Source organism: Chelonoidis abingdonii, chromosome 2, assembly GCF_003597395.2.
Source record: "Chelonoidis abingdonii isolate Lonesome George chromosome 2, CheloAbing_2.0, whole genome shotgun sequence".
Taxonomy (NCBI): domain Eukaryota; kingdom Metazoa; phylum Chordata; order Testudines; family Testudinidae; genus Chelonoidis; species Chelonoidis abingdonii.
In genome coordinates this window covers 119149700-119171661 of record NC_133770.1, presented here as the reverse complement: position 1 = coordinate 119171661, position 21962 = coordinate 119149700, and the positions used below count along the sequence as shown (strand labels likewise).

The following is a 21962-nucleotide window of genomic DNA, read 5'->3' as shown; positions in this document are numbered from 1 at the left end:
TCAGTGGAAGATGATGGCGCTATGAATCTTGCAGCTGGCACTCCACTTCTCACATGATCATGTCCTCATTGTGTACATACATATGTCAGTGAGTATAAGTCACTGTGAACACGTGAAAACCAAAAACATTAGATTGAAATAGTATGTGTCATGTCAATTTTCCATATATAATAAGGACAGATGATTTCAGATAGTGACAAGTGTCTTGTTTGTCTACTCCCTTGCACCTTTGTGTAGTCACTTACACCTGTACCAAGTGGATGTACAAAGCTTCCATTCTGATTAGGTGGCATTGTACAGTCATTCGATATTCATTTTACACAAGTACACAATGTGCAAGCAGGTAGAGAATTAAACTCAATGACTTGGATCCAGATTCCGGACTTCTCGCTCAGGCAAAATTGCCATTGACTGCAGTGGAATTTTTACCTGAGTAAGAAGGCCCATTCTTTCACTTATGTAAGAGAGTGTGTGAATTTGAAAATGGAGACTCTTGTACCCTTGTCAGTCCTTCCTTCTCATTTTGTGCTTTTTTTGGAGGGCTGTCTATGTCCAGAATTTGACACGTCCCTCAGAGGATGTGAAATTTGAAATAGGCATGCTTATAGGTCCTCTTCTGATGACAGCTGGAAGGTTAAGACTCTTAAAATTACATTGATGAAGGGGAAATGCACAACTTATTTTTAGGACTTGAACTCACTATTACCTCTGAAAATAGGAGGCAAACACTTTTTATCTAATTGGCTACAACCTATATGGTTTATACTCAAGGGAATTCAGAGGTTTAGGCTGTGGACAAGGGGTGTTTAATCCCAGCTCAGGTGAGGGGGTGCAAAAGTGCCTTTAAGCTCCTGGCACCGGTCAAATCCCTGGGTGTAAGTGAGAGCAGAAGGTAAGGCCTGTTTATGGAGAATTCTGACAGGTTATCAGATCTGATTATCAGATCCCTCTCCTGTTGACATTCTTAGAAAAATCTGAGTAGCGCAACGTATAAATTCAAACACTAAATAAAAGGGCCGAATGTTTTACGCTCATCGGTAGTTAAATGAGGGGACTCTGTTCCTTGCTGTGCACCTAAATCATTCCTCCCTCCTCCACCAAACAGGCAGACAGGGCTCCCCATGCACACAGCTCCCCCATACCACACAAAAGTCAGTGTTTGCCACTTCCATAGCACCAGCTCTCCTTTTTCCTGGGAGCCAATGGATGTTTCATCTTAGGCATGGGAGATCATCCACTTCCCAGCTCTGCAGAGATGAGGCAGAAATTGCTATACAGCCCAAGTTTGTGTTACCTGTCCACAGAGCCTCCTCACGTTGAGGGGTCTTGAGTGCAGCTGTGATCAAGGGAAGATCTGGACGCTTGACTCATTGGAGCTGAGCTGCCAGAGAGCAGGAAGAGGATGTGCCAAGGTTCCCAGAGTGGCACAGAGGCAAAGGATTGCTGCAGTTATGGGCTTTGTTTCCTGTGGATCTGTCAGGACTTGGAGTAGAGCCACATCTCATTTCAAAACAAGCCCCTTCATAGAGCGATTTGGGGGATGTTCTATAGGAAGAGCTTGAAGGAGGTTTTTTCCTCCCACCAAACTCCTTCCCAAGGGTATTTCTGAGGCCAGGATGATGTAGCTCTGTTTTGAAAAATCTCCATTAGCTACGTGCTAGTGACAGTAAGTAGCGCTTTCCTCTTAGATGGGCAAGATTAATATGTACTGCCCACTTCTTCAGAAAATGATCAGCTCAGAGTGATCGACCCAAACAACTGTTGCCCCTTTTCAACCTGAGGGCCCCTTTTCGACCCTAATCAAAGTTTGGGGCACTGGGGGTGTTCCAGTTGGGAATAGAAATTGGTGATACGTATTCCTTTGATGCAGTGGTGTTTATTTACAAAGTCCCATGTCTCCAAATGCAGAGGGAGTCAAATAGCAGGTAACAACTCCTTTTGCTTTCAGCATCAAGAGCACTCTTTTCAGCTTGCACCGCTGAGCCAAAAATTTCTGTCCAAGTTTCTTCCAGAGTCAGTCACTGCAGTGCTTTCAGCTGGTCCTTCAGCCTGTCTCTTTTCCAGCTTTCCTGTATATTCTCTCCTATTCACCCCTCCAACTTCCGGCCACAACACTCAGTCCAACCCTCAGCCCACCTAGTGCTAGTTTCTGGGCAGGCTGTACCAGGCTTTGCTTTAGGTGTCACTGTCATGCCGTCTGGAGTGGCTCATGACTGGGAGTGCCAACCTCAGGGCAAACACCCTAAACTGGTGGTATGTTCTGTAATTAGATTTCACCAACCTAGTACCTAATGTGAACTCCTGGATTGCTATAACAGTCTTCCCATGAAGTCACAGACAGTCCCCTTGGGAATTCCAGTCTATTCTGCCACCCAGGCTAGCTGGACTTAGTGATAGTTGGTTGCCATACACCAAAGATCACAAAATATTCAGGTTGCTTCCAGTCCCAAGAGACTAGTCATTTACCTCATATCAATTTGTACCTCAGATCTCTCACCAAAGACAACAATTGTAGCTAAACCCATAGTTAACTAAGGATTTATTAACTAGGAAAAAATTAGCATTATTTACAGGATAAAGGAGGCGACATATATGCACAAATAAGTTAGTCGGTGGTTCAAAAAGGTGACAGATGTAATAATCTGTCAGCATTGAGTGTCTAACCCAGATTGACCTGGGGGTTCACTGCTTTTGTTTCCTAGCTCCAGCCCTGTGAGAGTCCAAACAGTAGAGAGACAGAGGGAGTTTTCTTGTGTCCACGTTTTATCCCCTTCTTCCAGCACTTAAGCTAATGGGATAGGCTTTCATGCACTTAGCACCTTCAAGGGCATGGGAGGGGCCATTAACCCAGTCTTTGTATCATCATGTTCCACAATGGCCCACTTTGTTTGGATAGTCCTTGATAGGTGCAGGAACCACTCTTCCTGCTGGGGTTCACAAGTTCAGAGCAGGCATTTTTACAGTTACAAAGCAAAACTTGCATATTATGATATAACATGGGATACAGACATTACAAGTAATACATGTGTAACTTTTGAGTGGGTTACAGTTTGTTACTGCCCACATGAAATCTGAGCCCAGCTACAGGGAATCTATTAAGCATATCCAGAATTACCACACCCAATTCCAGAAGCTTTTGGATGTGGAGTGCTAATTGTGCATCTGCCTAGCAACAGTGACCCAGACACAACTCATTCCTACTCCTCACTCCTAGATCTTTTTAAGATATCCCCGTATTAGGCACATGGGTCACACCTGCCGCAAGGTACAAGCATTTTATAGTCTTAAACACATCCTTAAGAGTCTAACACCTCTCTTGAACGACAGTAACATACAGGTGATCTGGTCTGGTTTCCAGCAGTGCTTAGACCAGGTGCCAGCTCTTGCCATCAGTGTCACAGTCACCCCTTAACAGTCTCTTACATCTGTCTTAAATGGGGGTTCACACATCCATTTGAACAAGGTTTGCCTTCCTCTTGTGAAGCTTCTGCTTGCTATAGGTCTCTATCTTGCAGGTCTCATTCAGGCAAAACTCTCATTGACTTCAGTCAAACTTTTGTCTGAGTAAGGCCTGCAGGATCAGGGCCATTATAAGTAGCTCATACATGTGCTGAGTAAAGGGGTTCATGGATCACAGGCAAGTGCTCTTCACACTGAATTATACCCATTTTGTCATTTTTCTGCATAAAAACATATTTGTGTAAATATGGCTAAAAAGAAGCAGGAGTTGAAAAGTTTTAAAAACTTTTAGCACTCTGTGGGGACAGTAAGTATGGGTGCATTCTGGATAAGAATGCAACTAATGTTACTGTCAGCTGATTTCTGGATGTTAACTGTAGGGTTTCCAACTTTGTATTTGCAAAAAAATGAGCATCCTTGCCCAGCCCTCCACCCCTTCTAAGAGGACAAACCCCCATTCACTCCATCCCCCACCTTCGCTCACTCATTTTCACCAGGCAGGGGCTTGGGGTGAAGGAAGGGTTTTGAGGAACAGGCGCTGGGTGGCACTTAGCTTAGGCAGCTCCCTGGAAGAAGTGACATCTCCCTCTGGCTCCTAAGTAGAGGTGCCACCACATGGCTCTGCGCACTGCCTGCACCTACAGGCACTACCCCCTCAGCTCCCATTGGGCATGGTTCCTGGCTAATGGGAGCTGCTGAGCTGGGACTGGGGGCAGAGGTAGCATGCAGAGCCCCTATCCCTCCACCTAGGAGCCAGAGGGAGACGCTAGTAGCTTCTCAAGAGTTGTGCAGATCTGCATCAGGAGCCTGCCTGCTCCACCAACTGGACTTTTAACAGCCTGGTCAGTAGTGCTGACAGGAGCCACCAGGGTCATAGAATATCAGGGTTGGAAGGGATGTCAGGAGGTCATCTAGTCCAACCCCCTGCTCAAAGCAGGGCCAAACACCAGACAGATTTTTGACCCCAGTTTCCTAAGTAGCCCAAGGTTCTTTCCCCACTCTGAACTTTAGGGTACAAATGTGGGGACCTGCATGGACATTTCTAAGCTTAATTACTAGCTTAGATCTGGTAACTCTGCTACTATCCAGAAATTTCAGTGTCTGGATCACTTCTTGTCCCCCCCCCCCCCCCCCCCCCCCAAACCATTCCCTCCCTGGGCAGCCTTAAGTGGCTTTTTCACCAAGTTCCTGGTGAACACTGATCCAACCCATTGGATCTTAAAACAAGGAGAAATTAAACATCCCCCCGCCTTTCACCCCACCAATCCCTGGTGAATCCAGATCCAATCCCCTTGGATCTTAAAACAAGGAAAAATCAATCAGATTCTTAAAAAGAAAGCTTTTAATTAAAGAAAGAAAACTAAAAAATCATCTCTGTAAAATCAGGATGGGAAATACTTTATAGGGTAATTAGATTCATATAGCCCAGAGGAACCCCCTCTAGCCTTAGGTTCAAAGTTACAGCAAACAGAGGTAGAATCCTCTCAGCAAAAAGGAACATTTACAAGTTGAGAAAACAAAAATAAAAGTAATCCGCCTTGCCTGGCTATTACTTACAATTTTGAAACATGAGAGACTGATTCAGAAAGATTTGGAGACCTTAGCTGACTGGCTCTGAAACAAGTTGTGTTCAGGCCTCACTGGCAGAAGGGATAACTGCCATGAAATGGATGGGGCCTTCTGGCTGTGGGTTAAATGTTTGAAATTATAATATAGAAGTAGGACATCTCCTTGTCAGAAAAAGGCTCTTTTAGAGATACAAGTGGTATGTTTTGAAAATATTTTTGAATATCTAAAAGGAATTTTAGCCAGATTATTTTAATGCTTTGAGAGTCTTCCTGGTTGGCATCACTGTCCAATCTAAGTCATTTGCTTCTGTCCGGTTTTTCCTCTTGTTTTAGCCGGAAGCTTCAGACAAAATCAATTTGAGAGAGAGAGCATCCAGCTGAATTTCAAAGGTAAGAGGATGAATCATATAAATATCGAGTTTTTATATTGTACTTCTTGTGTTCCTGAAATGTGCTCAGGAATAGGAGAAGGAAATAGTCCATCTTGCATTCTGCTGCAAAGTTACAGCTTCTTTATAAATATGCAAGTAAACAAGAATATTTTCCCTCTAATAAGCCTATGTAGAATATCAGGATCGGAAGGGACCTCAGGAGGTCATCTAGTCCAACCCCCTGCTCAAAGCAGGATCAATCCCCAGACAGATTTTTGCCCCATATCCCTAAGTAGCTCCCTCAAGGATTGAGCTCACAATCCTGGGTGTAGCAGGCCAATGCTCAAACCTCTGATCTATCCCTCCCCCCTCAGCCTGGGAGCTTCAAAGATAGGATCCTACCTAGTTCCTCATTTTTAGTGTAATTGTCTAAAATGAACAGTATCTCAAAAAATGTGACAAGACAAAAGTAGGAATAGCTTCCTAACTTTTTTAGTGCTTTCTCATTCTTAAATAAATATCCTCTACACTGCCTGGAGAAATATATCAAACTTGACCTAGAAGGGACCACCTGTTTAGAATAGATAAAGTAGTTTAGTCTTCTTTGTCCATCCAGTCCTTAGTCTCTTTTCTGAGGCTGCCATGAGGAGTGCTAATTGTGACCTGGACATCTGCCCACTAAGAAGTGGACTGAGACTACTCATTAGTTTCACATAGTACAGCAGGTAACCATTAGATAGCAATAATTTTTGTTTGTTAGATTAATATTGTGAATATTCTGGCCGCTGTAATCTGTTAGGTTCTTCACTATAGGAAATAGCATGGCAGTTTCTTGGAAATAAACACAATACGAATTTCTCTGTCTAAATCCAAAAGTGTGGAAATAAAATGTTGTCAAAAGGTAGTATCAGCCTGGATGTATTTACATATGTGTGAACTCTAAGTGCGCATACTCATGTGTGTGCGCGCACATACACACACTGAATGCTTCAGAATAACTTAGTCTGTGTATATCTAGGGTTTTTTTTTACCTGTGCTTTTCTTGACATCTAGTATCTTTTTTCTTGCACAAAACTGAATGGTGGTAACGTCTGATTGGCTATGTATAGCTGCAGGACTAGAAATGAGATAGAACTTGAAAGGTGACTTGCAAATTAAATAAACATCTGTGTTTCCAAGACCCAAATTAAAGTTTTAACCATTTTTGCATTTTCCAGTTCTGAAAACTGTTGCCAAAAATGAATTGTTTCTGAATCTCTGACATACCTGCAGCAGAAGCCCACAACACCATGAGCCTTGACTTTTAGAGGGAAATCAGGGGCAGTACAGAAACCTTAAAGAAAAATACTAATGACAGCATGGGAGCATTAGGAAAACAATAAACAGAGAAATAAGAGAAGCTAATAAAAGAGGTTAGCAGGAGCTTTAGTAAAAATATGTCACTACTAGAGACAGAAGGGAGGGACAAAACCACACTGTATTTACTTTTGGGCACTTCACATCTCAGGCTTTTACAAATGTGTTTGAAATTGTTCAAACTACTTTAGAACACATGGAATTTTAGAATAGCCAGTGTATCATAATACTTTATCAAAGTTCAGTGAAAATTCCTGTTTAAGGACTAGCTTGTGGTTTCAGACAAAGCTTTGAGGAAGGAATGGATCAACTCAGGAGGAGCGCTGGAAGACATTGTGATTCAGTAACACATCTGAGCTGCAGTTACTCCCCTGCTCCCCCCCTTGCTCCCAGGGTAGGATTTTACTGCTGGCCTATTTCAGCAGTAAATCACTTGCTGCCCTGCCAGCCTCCCCACACCAGCTTAGCTATTCTGGCTAGAAAGTAGGAGGGTGGAGCCATTTCCTCATTTGTTTGCTCTGAGGGAACAGGCAGGTGAGTAGCCTGAATTGCTCCTGTGTGTCTAGACTTAAGATCCGGACAGCCTGCATAAAAGGTTCTAACTCCCTTTTGGGGATGTGTAGTCCAAGTCACTAACCCGCAGTTAGTAATGAGACTGAGTCACAAAATTCCAGTTCCGCTCCAGGGATTGGATAACCCCCTTTCCGCGGTAAAATCTGCAGGAAGGGGCAAAGAAGAAGGAAAGCTCAATGCAATTCTTATCTTACTTCTGAATTTCTTGACTTTTTTTGTGTGTCAGTGCTTTACTATATTGTTATAATAATGTTTTTGTATTGTATTGTTTTCAAAAGTATTTGATGAGTATATTCATGTCATTGCACTCTCATGCCTTCTTTTCCAGGTATTTCCTGATCTCTGTGGCATGCATGAGCAGTATTTCTGATGGTCAATGTTGAGATCTTCAGATGTGCTTTGGCTATTGTGGGAAACTGGTTAGATTTTGCGTTCTATGGGCCAGATTTTAATATCAATGAGTAAATCTGGAGTGCCTCTGGTTTAAGGCAACAGGGTTGCTCCTGATTTACAGCAGTGTAATTAAGATCAGAATTTGGCCCTAAAAGTCAAGGTGAACAAACAGTGAAGGAAATCAAGGGCTCTCTTGTCCCTTTCCTATTCTGGAAGCAATGAAACAACTTACTATGGCACGGTGAGAAGAAAACTGACATCAATCATTAATTTCACAAATCCAAATAAACCTCAGGATTTTCTTTTTTAATTCCCATCTGTGGGAGAGCATGAAAACACTTGCAATTTTCATCTGAATGCCACTATGGTTCCAGATTCGTTTGTTTAGTGAGAGAACTGCTCTAGTAGATAAGTGTTGAATCTGAAACAAGGTCCTTTTCAGCTTTTAAGAAATAATGCCAGTTTCTACTCTATTACTGTTGTTCTTTAACTGGCTGAGTTTTGCATTTTAGAGCAGATTGTTGAACTAATTAAACAATCCTTATAGGAGATCTGCATTGATAAGTTCTAATACCTTGGATAGTTAACTGAAGATATATTAAATAAGAGTTTTTAGATATAGCTCTCACTTTTCTCTATAATGGGGAATGGTCCCGATGTCATTCACTAAGTGCTGGTTTAGTGATTCTTTGGGATATTAATGATTTAGATTAGAACATAAAGGGTCTGATTCTCTTACGATCATGGTGTAAATCAGGAGTAACACCAGGGAAGTCAGTGGTATTACTGGTGTAAAAGCAATGTGAGAGGAGAATCGGAGCTAAAGAATACAGTTCCCATTTGAATGTGACAGTTTTAATTGGGATTCATTTAACAGTGGCGTAAGTGTACCTTCCCTCGTGTGCAATCGGTGTCGAGAGGAAATATTGATGCATCTAAATATTTTGCCCTTCCTGCCGGTCTGCAGCCACATCACTGCAAGCTGTGATCTCATTAGATTATGAGCACTTAACATGCAAAGCACTATACAGATACTAAAAGTTGTTATATTACCATGTTATTTAAACATGATCAGGGCAATTTAGTAATTGGACAGGATCATGGAGACCTTGAAGGAAAATGGTGTTGGTGGCTTAGTAGGTAGCGCTTTTCCTTCTGATTCAGTATTGAACCAGTGTCCCCAGCATGATCCTATGGGCTTTGTAAAAAAGAAAGTGCTGTATCTTGGTAAACCTGTAACCCTGAATATATATGATTATTAAAGATCCCATGGAACTTTTTCACAAGACCACATATGTTAGTCTTGGTGTCCTGGCAAAAATTCACTTCAAATCCCCCGTGCAGTTTCCAATGGCTATTGTCTTTCAATTTCCTGTCTAAAACTTGAATAGTGTTGCTGTGTGCTGTAAGTGCATATGAGCTGCTGTGCTTTGCTCTGGTGGTGTGCAGCTTATATAATCAATCTGTATTTTTTTCTTTGCAAAAAAAACTTTTAGAGTCAAACAAATAATTAAACTCTGGGCTTTTGCTTTTAGCCATAGAGTTTCATTGTCTCCTTGACTTTGCAGGGCTAGTGGTTATGCAAAGTACATGAGGGTTTGGCCTAAAAAGATGCCTTGGTTAGGCATCTACAGGATTTGGGGCAGGATTTCCTGCAGATTCTTGCTAGGCAGATGGAGGAACTGTCATTTCCATGCTTTCATTCCCAGTACAGTGGATAGCTGAAGACCACGCTGCCCTTGGATACCAGGCTGCCGGATATGTGCTGTGACTCCCCCAAAGGGATTCCCAGACAGGAAGAATGAATTCATGCTGCTTTGAGTAATGTTCCTTTACCTCTCTTTTTTCAGTGACTTCACTTTGAAATGGATGGGGGAACATGCCCTTTAATGGACAGTGCCCAATTGTTTCTCTCATCCCTGACCCCCTCCTCCTTTCAGACCATGCAGATATTCTGAGAGGTGATTTAAGGCAGCCATGCCGAGGGTAGAACATTACAATTCTTTTTCCCTTATCTCTATAACTTCTGTAGGTGGGACTCCTCCCTCTACCACAGAGTGGATTAAAACATAAGAGGCCACAATTGGTATAGTCAATATATAAAGGTTTTAGGATCAAATTTGGAAGAAGGGTTGTGTATAAATCCATGCCTCTGATAATCACCATAATATCCTAATTAGGGTTGAAAAAATCTCTTCAGGTTGTATATGCTGTGATGTGTTATTGCAAGAGATACTTATTTACAATACATTGAATGCCATCCAAAAATCAAATTATTTAGTTAGAAGTGAGCTGAAATTTAGACACCATATCAGCCAGCCAGGGTGGAAAACATTTTTCAGCCCACCCCACTCCCAGTGATTGGGGGGACAGGGGATCCAGCCAACCAGAGCAGAAGAGGGAGGTTAAAAAAAAACAACCCTGATTGGTGCAGCAGTACGGCACCTTCTGGAAACTGGTGCCCAGGGCAACCACCCTGCTTACCTGTCCGTAGAACCAGCCCTGAGTATCAGTCAAGTAGCTATGATCAAGTTACTCTTTCAGAAGAACTGAGCAGTTGGTTTAAATTCTGGATTAAAAGAGTGACTAAATTGAATAATTACTTGTACCATGTAAGTTTTGATTTTTCTTAAAATAATTTAAAGATCAAGGTTTACCTAAGGATGAAGTCCTTAAATCCATACGCTGCAAGCTACTGGTCTCAAATATTGTAGCTGTTTTGTTCAAGAAGATGTGACATTCCACAATTGGCTGTGGATATTAACACACACAGTGGCCATGCAGAGATTGCCATGGTGAATAAATAATCAACCCATTACATAAAGGCCATTTTTGCAGCAGGGGAGTGTTTGTCAAGATATCTATATGCTCACATCTCAACTGTTTTTTCTAACGAGCTAGCGAATTGACAGAACTGAATAAGTTTGTGGTTTTTGGGAAAGGGAAGCTTTGAAATATGCATATAGTCACAGCATTGTGTATCACCATCGTGGGTAAATGTAACCAACAACAAAAATTAAAATAATCTCAGGACCAAATTAGGGATGTAAATACCGTTAAAAAGTTAACCGTTTAAACTATTAAAAATGTTTGTTTAAACTGTTCAACGGGGACGGCGTGGCTGGAGCTGGGGCTGCTGTGGCTGGCTGGCACTGCTTTGGAGGCTACAGGAGCTCCACATTGCCTGGACCAGACCCTGCTACAGAATTGTCAAAGTGACCAGAAATGGAGGGCTGCAAGTAAAGGAGGAGAGCCTCTGTACTTGTGATTTCAAAAGCTGACCCTTGTTGTGATTTTTGGAGAGGGCTGAGGACACAGTAGGAGGTGACCCAGGAAGCAGGCTTGGTGGCGTCCACCCCCAGGCTGCATAACCGACCAGCCAATCACGAGGTCCTGGGTTGGAACCCTGTGGAGCAGAGAGGGTCCAGGTTCCCTTAACCCTGGCCGTGGGCTCTCACGACCAGCTCAAATACCGAATCCTTCTCTCTCACACTCCCAAAACAAAATATTTTGAAATTGATGTTCTTGTCAGTTTCACCATTTCACCCTGGAATGTCCGTTTTACTCAGCAGCTATCTAAGCTCCCAGGGATGTGCAGCTCCTGGGCCGACCTATCATGCAGATGGAAGCAAGCCTAAGAGTTTGGGAGCTGTGGGGTCCCTAGCACTGGAGCAATAGGGACCCCACAGCTTCCAAACTCTTAGGCTCGCTTCCTCCCCTGCTCTGGGGCTGCCCACAAAGTCCATATAGTGAGGCTGCCCCAGAGCAGAAGATGCTGGGGGGATCTAGTCCCGGGATTTCTGGGCTCCCAACTGTAAAGCAGGGAATCTGGAAGCTCTGAGAGCCTCAGTTTGAGCCAGGGTTGTCAGGATGTCTGGGCTCCCTGCTGCAGTTCCAGGAACCAAGCCACAGATAGAGCAAGGGTACTCTGGGGCTTTCTGGCTTCCAACTGGAGCCAGGGACCCTGAAAGCTCTGATGTGGCAGGGCTGTCTTGGAGCCCCAGCTGGAGCCTGGGCTCTCAGAGTTCTAGGCTCCCTGCCAGGGAGCCTGGCAACACTGCCATGCAGTGGGGAGCCTAGCAACCCCAGCAGGCCAGGCTCCAGACTGGAACATGACTACCAAGTGAGTTTCCAGCAAACATCTGCCTGGGTTTCGTTGAATCTGTAATATATTTGCAGAAACATTTTACTTCATTGAACTGGTATCTTTCTCATCAAACTACTCTCCTATCCTGAGCAAGATCATCCATAAATTGGTAGTGAGCCATTTCCAGCAGTACCTGACCTTCACTGGTATCTCAGATCTTTCTCTCTGAGACCTTGCACCAGAACACAGCATGGAAAGAGTCCTGACTAACAGATGGAAGATCTCCTTCTGGCTAGGGACAGAGATGAATGTTGATGCAACTTGATTTATTGTCTGGCCTTGGAACTGTTGATCATAAGGTGCTGCTGATCTAGCTGAGAGATTTGGCAGATACGGGCAGGTCTGATATAAAATGGCAATCCTAAAGGGTCAGGATGGACAGCTGCTCCTCCTGTCCGGGGCTTCGTATGTGAGAGCCTTTAGAGTCCTCAATCTTTTCTGTTCTTATTCAACCTCTATTTGAAATTGCTAGGAGTGTTAGTGCAGAATGCAGAGGTATAGCCTACAATGACAGACATAGACTGATGGCACAAACCTCTAAGTGTCCCTTAAATCCTGGTCAGAAAGTGGTCTTTCCCAGGTACCCAGGAAGAAGTAGTAGCCTGGATGAAAGACAACTGGCTTAACTGTAATCCAGGAAAGACTGTGATACTGTTGATAGGAAAGTGGAATGATTTTGCAGAGTTGCTGATACTGCAGACTCACTCTCAAATGACATCATGTGCCCATCACTGCTCAAAGCTGTGTACAGCCTCAGAATCCTGCTAATCTCATTGCTCCTGGACACCAAAATACTAGCTGTGACCCCCAGTGTCTGTCTTCTTCAGCTAGCAAGAAAACATGCCTTTCCTCTCAGGTGAAGAATTACACCTGATCCTTTCATTTACCTTCTGGGTGAACTGTCACAACTTACTCCAAAACCAGAAATGAAGGCTGTGAAGAGGCACTTTATCCAGTTTATGGCAGTCTGCCTTCTAGCAGGGACAGACTGATGGAAGAGTGTAACTGGGGCCCTGCATTGGCTCTCCATTCATTGCAAGTTCATTTCAAGGACCTGGTCCTGATCTTTAAGTCTTATGCTAGCCAAGAAGCCCTCTTCTCCCTTCATTCTGTGCCAGAGAAAGTGTTCAGTTGGCTCATGACAGCTGGCAGAGCCTCTGAGTTAGGCTAGAGGGAAGCAAGAATGGAGCTCTGTCAGCCTAAGCTATCAAAATCCCCTGCCAAGTAAAATAGGGTGAGCCCAATCTTGCTATGCTCACAGCATGCTGCAAAACTCTCATCTTGCTGAAGATGTTCTCCAAATAACATTGTGAAGGAGACCCAGGCAGCGCTCTCCTGGAAAACAGCAATCAGCAGCTAGAACAAGAGAGTGAGTAGTAGTAGGGTCCTGCTTTGGAGAGAGCTTGTTGTGATTCTTTGTAAACTGTCCTTCAGGTCTAGCTGCTTTAGGGAGCAGATACGGTTTTTGTTCCCAGCTGCACAACTGAGAATTGTCCAGAGCATTCCGGGACAATGAGGATGAGGGCAGCTAGCTACCACTACAGCAGTGTGGGGGCTAGGAAAGGAAACATTGACAGTGATCTGATCCCAGAGGAATTGGACTTATTTTATAGTTTCACTAGAACTAGGCTGAACACTGGGACAGTGGCTGGAAACTAGGCTGTCAGTGTAAAACTGGTGTAAGGGATATGGTGTATCAGATCTAAAGTTTCAAACTTCAAAAATAAAAGGGAGGATGTTTTGTTTGGATAGTGAACATGGCCTGTCTTAAAGCAGAGATGCTTAGAACCCCTTTGAACGCCACTTATTATTAGGGTCAGTAACACTGTAGGAGTTATGAGGTGCATATCTGATTTGGCCAGCTAGAAAATATTCAAGAAGAAAGAAATAATTCCCTCTATTGGGCTGAAACTAGTATGTAAAATTTATATTTGCTCCTCTTTTGAAAATATTCAACGTATAAAGAGTGAGATGCATGAGCCTTAGGACCCACTCTGGTCTATGCTACGCACCTAATGTAGCGTTTTGCATGGTCTTGAGTGAATGCCTGCTGACCTTATCCAGGAGTGTGTAAAGAGTGACTTAACTGTGCCTCATTGCTTATGATTACCTGCTGAATACTGAACACATTGGTATAACAGAGACTGTCCGCAGTAATAGAAGCATCAACAAATCCTTTTCCATGGTTTCTAGAGTCTGTGTGCATTTAAAAAAAATCCCTAAGCATGTGTATTTCTCAACATTTAAAATAAAAGTCTCTTTTAAAAATCCATTTGAGTGAATATTTTGGAAGATCCAGTTTCTCAAAATCTGCACCTACTGTTAATATTCCAGTTCAATTCAAGCTGGTAATTAGAAAGCAGAACTAACAGAGTAAACCACGATCAATTCAAAACTTTTTTTGCATCTGTTCAGCATGTCTAAATAGTTTCAGTGAAAGATCAGATAGGCTAGGAGATCAAAGAATACAGATCAAGTCCTTTATCAGACGGCCAAGTGGTCTCTAATGCTTTCCAATGTGGGAACAATCTAGTGGGTCTCTTGAGGCAGTACATCTTACATTCCTTTTTACTGTGAGTGCATTGTGTGTGGATTCAGCTTCAGATTTCTGTTGTCACAGGTAATCCTGAGAAGTTGTAACCCTTTTAGGACTGTTATACTGCTGCAGAAAGTATTTTCAATATTTCAGATTTTAACATTCATATATTTAATTCAAATGGAAGATTCCATAGAATATATTTATGAGAAGGATGGAAGAAAAAAGCACCTGAACCCAGTTAATAAATATAAAGCTTATTTAACAAGAGACTTAATGATCCTATTATTTTAACAAATCACACAAGATGGTGTCTGATACCAGGCATAAGTAGCAGAGACTTATTCACACGTCCTCATGACAAGTTTTTTCCATCTACAGCAGCAGGGAGGGCTTAAATTTTTTTATGTGACTTGCCAAAAATTGCAGATTCGGGTCAACTGATGCAATTCACAAATTTGGGTCAATTTTGGTGAATGGTTTCAATAGAATTTAAATAATAAAAAGAAATGTTGAAATGGTTGGTTTTGGCATTTCCAAAAATGAAATTTTACTCAATTTTATTTAAAAAAAAATTGAAAAAATGTAAAATTCTCAAAATCAAATTGTTTTCATTTTGACCCAAAGTTTTCAACTTTTTTTGTTTTGATGAAAAAAAAATGAATAAATATTTCGGGTCAACCTGAACCAATTTTTCCCCACACTGATTTCTCTTCCCTCCTCTCCTCTGCAAATTTGGTTACCAAAATGAAAAACTTGGTTATATGCACAACTCTGTTTCGAATTCCTTCCCACACTGAAGAGAACTGTTCCTGATTTCCTCTGTGGCAGAACAGTAGACTTTTTTCCCTGTGGGGAGTTGGAGCTTATAGCTTTTATTTTATTGTTGAAAGCTGATTTGTCCTTAACATGTGGAGGAACACTGAGCATTCCTTTCTCTCGATCTTATGATGCCCAAAGGCAGCCTTCTTTGGGGATGTGGGACATGTTTGGGGGAAAAGTGCTTAATCTAATCCTAGTCGCATCTGTTCTGTCATGTATTTTATATAATGCTTGCCACCAAAGTTTGCTAGGAAAAGATGGGATCTACCTGACCAAGGGGAAGAGCATCTTCACTCACCAACTCGCCAATCTAGTGAGGTGTGCTTTAGATTAGGTTCAAATAGGGCAGATGACAAAAGCCCACAGGTAAACATTTTTTTAAAAAAAGCAGCCTTAACAGAGGGGTACCTGTTGGTGGTGGAGGGGGGACATCAATTTACAATAGGGTCATAGGAGCAACTAGAGGGCGCCCTTGACTCTGGTCCCAAGAGTCGCCCAGTGCTGTCCCACAATCTCATGAGACAGCATCCTAAGACTGACCAATAGACTCCCAGGAAATGGAAGCAACTCCACTGGTTCAAGTACAGCTGCTTGGCATTTAACCCTTCCATTTTGTTTTGAACACTAAGCAGCGAGCAGAGTGAACCATCTTCTGCATTTGTAACGACCACAGATGTGAGGAAGTCCTTTGCCACGCATGCAAATTTCAATAAATCTATGGTGCGAGTTGAGCAAGCAGTTCAATTTTAGCAAGAGTTCCAGAAATGACCATGCATACCAGCTAATAACAAGAAGCTGGTACCCACTGGGGATTCACTGGACTGGTAACCAGTGCAGGGAGTAGATTAAGCAGCTCAAGACTAACTACTGGAAAGCTAGGGATGAGAACTGCACCTCTGGAAACTCGGCATCATCCTGCTCCTTTTTCGAGGAGTTTGACTGGGTACTGGACTGAGCCACTAGTGCTTCATGACAGCCTGGTCAACAGGTGGCAACCTTCTCACCCTGGGTTCAGTACCGGACCAGAGGGGAGCCAGCAAGCACTGGAGAAGGCTGCCAAAGTGACTCTTGTCCTCAAACCAGGCCCTAAGGAGGCTTTGCTGTCAGAGCACCAGTAGCATATTCTGGGTTTCAACTCAGAGGAGCTTTTTGATGCGCCTCTAGAAGAGCTGCCTGCCATGGAACCAGCATCAGAAACACCAGAGGCAGAAGTAGCCCTTAAGTCTGGTAAGTTTCTGGTTCCATGTTTGCTGCTATTGTTGACTATAGGGATGGGAGGGCCCTCTGGTTTACTGCCCAATATAAAATGTATTGCAAGCCATGGGCAGCAGTGTGTATCTGCTAATGGTGGATTGCACGCCAGCACCCTGGTGGTGACACCATCACCACTACAACATGGAATTCAAAATGGAGAGGGGAAAGCACAAACAGTGAAACAAGCATTTACAATTAATTTTTTTTTCCCCAGAAACTTGCACATTCTTACAGACATGTTGAGGCGTTTTAGATAAGAATCTGATATTGCCTTTTCTTTTAACATGCCATGCCATGTGGTGTCGGGCCCACCACAGCATAATGAGCCACCTGAAAACAGAAAACTGGAGGGTGAGGGGGAAGGGAAGGTTAAATGCAATCCATGGATGACTAAATCAGTGTCCAGAGTATGGCTAAGGGGTTGTATGCAGTGCAAAAATGTGCTGGGGGGTGGATGGGGAATGGCTGTGTAGTTCTTTGAGAGTCTTTTATCATGTGTGTTTGCATGCAGTCCCTGGGAAGATGCATTCATAGCAGCCTGCATCGGGAGCTGTGGAGAGCCATAGAGAGACAGTCATCCATGTGGATGCTAATGCCACTTCCTGTAGTTTCCCCCAGGAATCTTGACCCAATCCTGGGCTCTGATAGCGTCACAGTGTGATAGGCTGTCGAATTTCAGGGAAGGTCATATTTTTCAGGTTCACCCCTGTAGGTCACCAGGTCACTCCACTCATATTTGTGCTACTCTGTCACCATCATTTGAAAACCTCTGTGGCATAAACAGTTGGCTTGCCACTGGCAGCTTGGAATAAAATCTCTTTGCCATTCTGGAACCTCTCAATTGCAATGTCCTCAAGAATGTGGAATGCATGAAAGTAGAGAAAAGGCTTCTGTAGTCAGCTGTGGCTTCCCTCCTGCCACAACAAGCCAAAGAGCTCTGCAATTTTTAAACAAAACAATTATAAATTGAATCTTACCATTGTATGTGCAGTCTCTTCACTGTGTTTAACTGAGTCTTGTCCCAGGAGTTGAAGCATTTCTTTTTGTAAAACTGAGGCTCAATATATTCTAAGTAACATTTTTTGGCTTTGAGATTCCACACTGCACTTTTGCTTGGGGATGCACTGAACCTGTTGTGAAGCACTGAAACAACCATCTTTGGAGATTTTTAGAACAGATTGAACAAACATCTGTCAGGACTGGTCTAGGTTTATTTGGTCCTGCCTCAACACAGGGGGCTGGGCTTCTTAAGATCCCTTCCAGCCCTACATTTCCATGAGCCTATGAACAGAAAAAACCCTTCCATTGGTGTAGGAAGTGTCTACACTATGGAGCTACAGGGGCACAGTTGCAGGGCCAGGGCTGTGCGATAAGATCCAGTTACCTATACAGAGAAAATCTTAGCTATTCTTCTTAAGCAGAGGAAGAGTGTTTTGGCTATGCAGAGCAGCATTGGTCATAGCCTTCAAGTCCAGTGGAGCTCAAATAACTTAGAAATCCAGTAGCAAGCCTGTGAATTCTGGAGCATCTGTGTGGTGTGTCAGCCCCATCCGCTTTCTTTCTTGTCATCGTAGCTCACTCAGGAGGCATGAAGCCATTGGCTCTCCCACTGCAGCTATGACATAGTCACTTGAGAGTGGGAGTTCATGTTGTGAGGATGCTTCCTGAATGCTCCCACTTCTGGCCTGAAATCATCTGCCACCAAAGTGATAAAGAGAATTGGGCTCATTGTTGGGAGGAGACTGTCAGTGCCTCCCTTTGTGAGGGTGAGGCTCTGAAGCAGAGCTCTGCTCAGGAAGCTCTCTTGACTCAACAGCCTTGCCAACTCTCAACCTGTATCAAATCTCCCATTTGTAATAAAGTATCAGAGGGGTAGCCGTGTTAGTCTGGATCTGTAAAAGCAGCAGAGAATCCTGTGGCACCTTATAGACTAACAGACGTTTTGGAGCTTCACCCACGAAAGCTCACGCTCCAAAACGTCTGTTAGTCTATAAGGTGCCACAGGATTCTCTGCTGCATTTGTAATAAAGGTATTTGAGATGATTGTGGCAAAGAAACTCTGGAAGTATCTGGTGCCCTGGAATTTCCCTAATCTTGGCCAATATCGTTTCTAATTTTATGTATGAGAGGCAAACTGCATCAGTGGCACTGGCTGATGTTCTCTTCTAAGAACATCTGTGTTGATTCATTTAGTTCTACCAGTTGCTTTTGATATTGTAGACTACAAGGTGTTGTTGACATGGCTATGGTCCCTTGCTAGAGGGTGGATGGAGTCACACTTCAGTGACTCTACTCCTTATAGAAGGGAGTTCTCTGCTGCCCTAAGACTTCACATATTTGGATTGCTGCAGGGTCTGATTTTGATTCCTCCCGTTTGATGTGGTTGATGGGAAGGTTGTAAGAAGACCAGGGTTTGTGCTGTCTTCAGTATCTTCAGACCCTCTTAATGTGATAGAACAAATGAACCAGTGACTACAGGAGACTGAGGACTGGTTGGGAGACTGCTAGCTAAGGCTCAGTTCAGGTAAGATGATGGTAATGTTGACACGCTGGGGGAAAGAACCAGAATTGGTGGGAATTTATATGCCACCAGTGATTGGAAGATAGATCATGGGTGGTCCTTATGCAGGTAAACAGGATGGGGAACAAAGAAGCCTTTCGCCTCCCTTGCACTGCCCAGATAAGGGTCATGCAGGGCCATGCTGTCTTCCCTCTCCTCCCCCTCATTGTCTGAACTAAGGCATAGACACTAGAGGCACGTGCCTATGGCTCCAGCTCTTGGAAGTGTACAATAACTCGAGAAGCTCAGCTTTCATTTTTAAAAGTATGTGCCTAACTCTCATGGGTGGAAAGAACACCTTGTAAGTGTAATCTGCATGTAACTGATGCAGTGATTTCTCCCTGTGTCTGCAGAAAACCTGAAACAGTAGCTGTAAGAAGAGTGAACTGCCATTGTCCTGCTGGGTGACCCTGGGCAGATCACTCCATCTATGATTTGTAAAATGGAGATTATGATAGTGACCTCCTTTGTAAAGTCATGAGATCGACTATATAAGAGCTGTGTGTTAATATTATTATTAATTCTGAAATCTGATGCTCTGAGGGGTCCCATTTGTGAAACACGATTGCAACTTAGGAGTCTTGTTAGATGCCAGGTTGCTACTTAATGCTCAGATATTGGTGATGGCTAGTAGCATTTCTTTTTCATCTGCAGCTAGTGAGAGGCGTGTGAGCAGTTTCTTTCAGAAGTGAACCTTCTTCCCATGGTTATCCATGCTTTTGTCACCCCAAGGTTATAGAATTGAAATGCCCCTTACATGGGGAAGCATCAGAAGATCACTCTGAAGCTGATGCAGAATGTGGCTGTAGACGTTATTACAAAGAATTTAACACAGGGAGCAGCACCTGATATTTGTGCTCTGTGATCTGCACTGGTGGTCCACAGGCTTCCAAGTAGAGTACAAGGTGGTGGTTTTACCTGCAAAGGCTTAAAAAGTTTTGGACCTTGCTAACTAAGAGCCCACATATCTCTCTGTCCTACGTGGCTGCATTTGAGAGCAGTTGAGCTTCTTGACTGGAGTTCTTTAAGTTTAAACACGTGGGAGTTGCTGCAGAGGCATGTGAAGGCCCCTCAGTTTGAGAACTCTTACAAATCCAGGTTCTGGTAGGCCAAATCTTCTGGATGAACATGATGCATCTTTTCTCCTAGGCTTTTGGGGCGGGCTCTGGGATATGATTGACAGGTTTACTTGAATGAGTATTTAGTGGGGTTAATAATGCATTTGTTTGAGGCATAGGAGCAGTTTATTATATTGTTTTATTGACTCTTCGTGCTGTGGCTGTATGCTTTCATTCTTGTAAGGGCACCCAGGGCACTTGAATGTGTGTTTATTATTCCTATTGTGAGTCAACATAAATAATCTAAATAAATAGACTTGAATTCAACACAGAGCCCAAACCAACTGTGTTTGCTTATAGGGGTTTCCTTGAGCACACAAGGAGGGCAGAACATTTTGCTTTGTGGGGAAGCGGAAGAGCATTTGATTCATTTGTGAACTGTTGTGTCCCAGAGCACAATAGCTTTGCCTCTATTATGGCAGAACCAAAAAGTAGAGAACTAGAAATATTTGAGCTATTTTTAAAAGTAAACACAGTAGTATGCTTGCAGACTATTAACCAAGAAGTACTTTATTCATTCATCTTTTTTAATGTTGTGAAGTGTGAGGAATCATTTGGCTCTACATGTTACATCTTAATGGAGTTGTGTGTCACATAGGTGTGTTTGTGTGTGTAATACATAGTATTTTATAATATATCTTTTTTCCTCTGTTTCCTGATGGAAATTCAGACTTTTGGTACTGGAATAGTTTTGATTGCCAGGTAGGTGTTTCCTGTGAGTTCTAAGAGTAAATAGTAGTTTTGAATTGTTTCGTTTACTCTGCTACTAAGATAAAGTCAACAGGCAAAAACCACTTTGGGGCATTTTTGCTAATTGATGTTTATTCTTCATCCCTTTAACTACCACTGAGGAAGTTCATGTACTAAAGGTTTTAAGTGGTTAGAGTTATCAATAAAACTAGGCTCTTCATAAATGTCACTTTTTAACTATTACTCACTTTCCATTACTCCATATCCTTTTTGTAAGCCTCTTTTCATTTGGAATCAGTATGGTGGGTTGTTTTTTTTTTTTTTGTAAACTCAGTCCTATCTTAATGGCAAAACAGTAGTACTTGTATTTTAACAACCATATCAGATAAGGCAACACAAGAATTTTCATTCACAGTCAAAACTGTTGTTCTTTGTGAAAAGAAATGGCAGAAAGACAAAGCTGTGTACCTAGAGCAAATTCTAAGCCCACACATGCTAAATGACCTATGAACTGAGGTTAGTTCTGGGTCAAACCATCAATACCAGAGAAGACGCATTCAGAGCAAAAATTCTTAGTAAAAGATTACTGGAATATTAGGTCTTTTGGTGAAGTGTTTCTGTAAAGCTGACCATTGATAATTGTCTAATCTGAAAAAGCAATTTTAAAAATATTTCATTGACTTAGAAAAACACCTTATACTAAAGTCTATACAACTAAAAATACTCAACATCAAGTATTCTGTCAATTTTTATGATAAATTAAAATGATTAGATTTTTAAAATGTGCTAGAATTTAGCCATAGTTATTCCATACATTGGTTGCCACTGTACAATATACTCGGAAGAGAAAAACGGAGGATAAGGAGAAATGTTTCCTGTCCAGGATAGGCTTAAGAAATTGTCTCCTGCCGATTTTCTTATTACTGCCTGAAACATTTCTGTAAGGAGTTAAAAACAGGGTATTCACTGACCTGTGGGACATAGAGCAATGTATTAAACTCTGAGTATCCTGTTCCAAGCATCTCCACCATTAAATTAAGTTTTTATGTCAATGATTGAATGAATTGCAATCTGTCACTTTTTATACATATAGAGATATCACAATTACAGCTACC

General features: G+C 42.6%; 1 protein-coding gene across 1 annotated transcript in view; it reads left to right on the top strand.

Annotated features, from left to right (window-relative positions):
- Positions 1–5358: 5358 nt before the first annotated feature.
- Positions 5359–21962, top strand: part of PLEKHG4B (pleckstrin homology and RhoGEF domain containing G4B) — a 162212-nt gene continuing 145608 nt past the window's right edge. The window contains exon 1 of the mRNA XM_032765553.2: positions 5359–5417. The gene's annotated coding sequence lies outside the window, so the exon portion shown is untranslated. The remainder of the gene's footprint in view (positions 5418–21962) is intronic.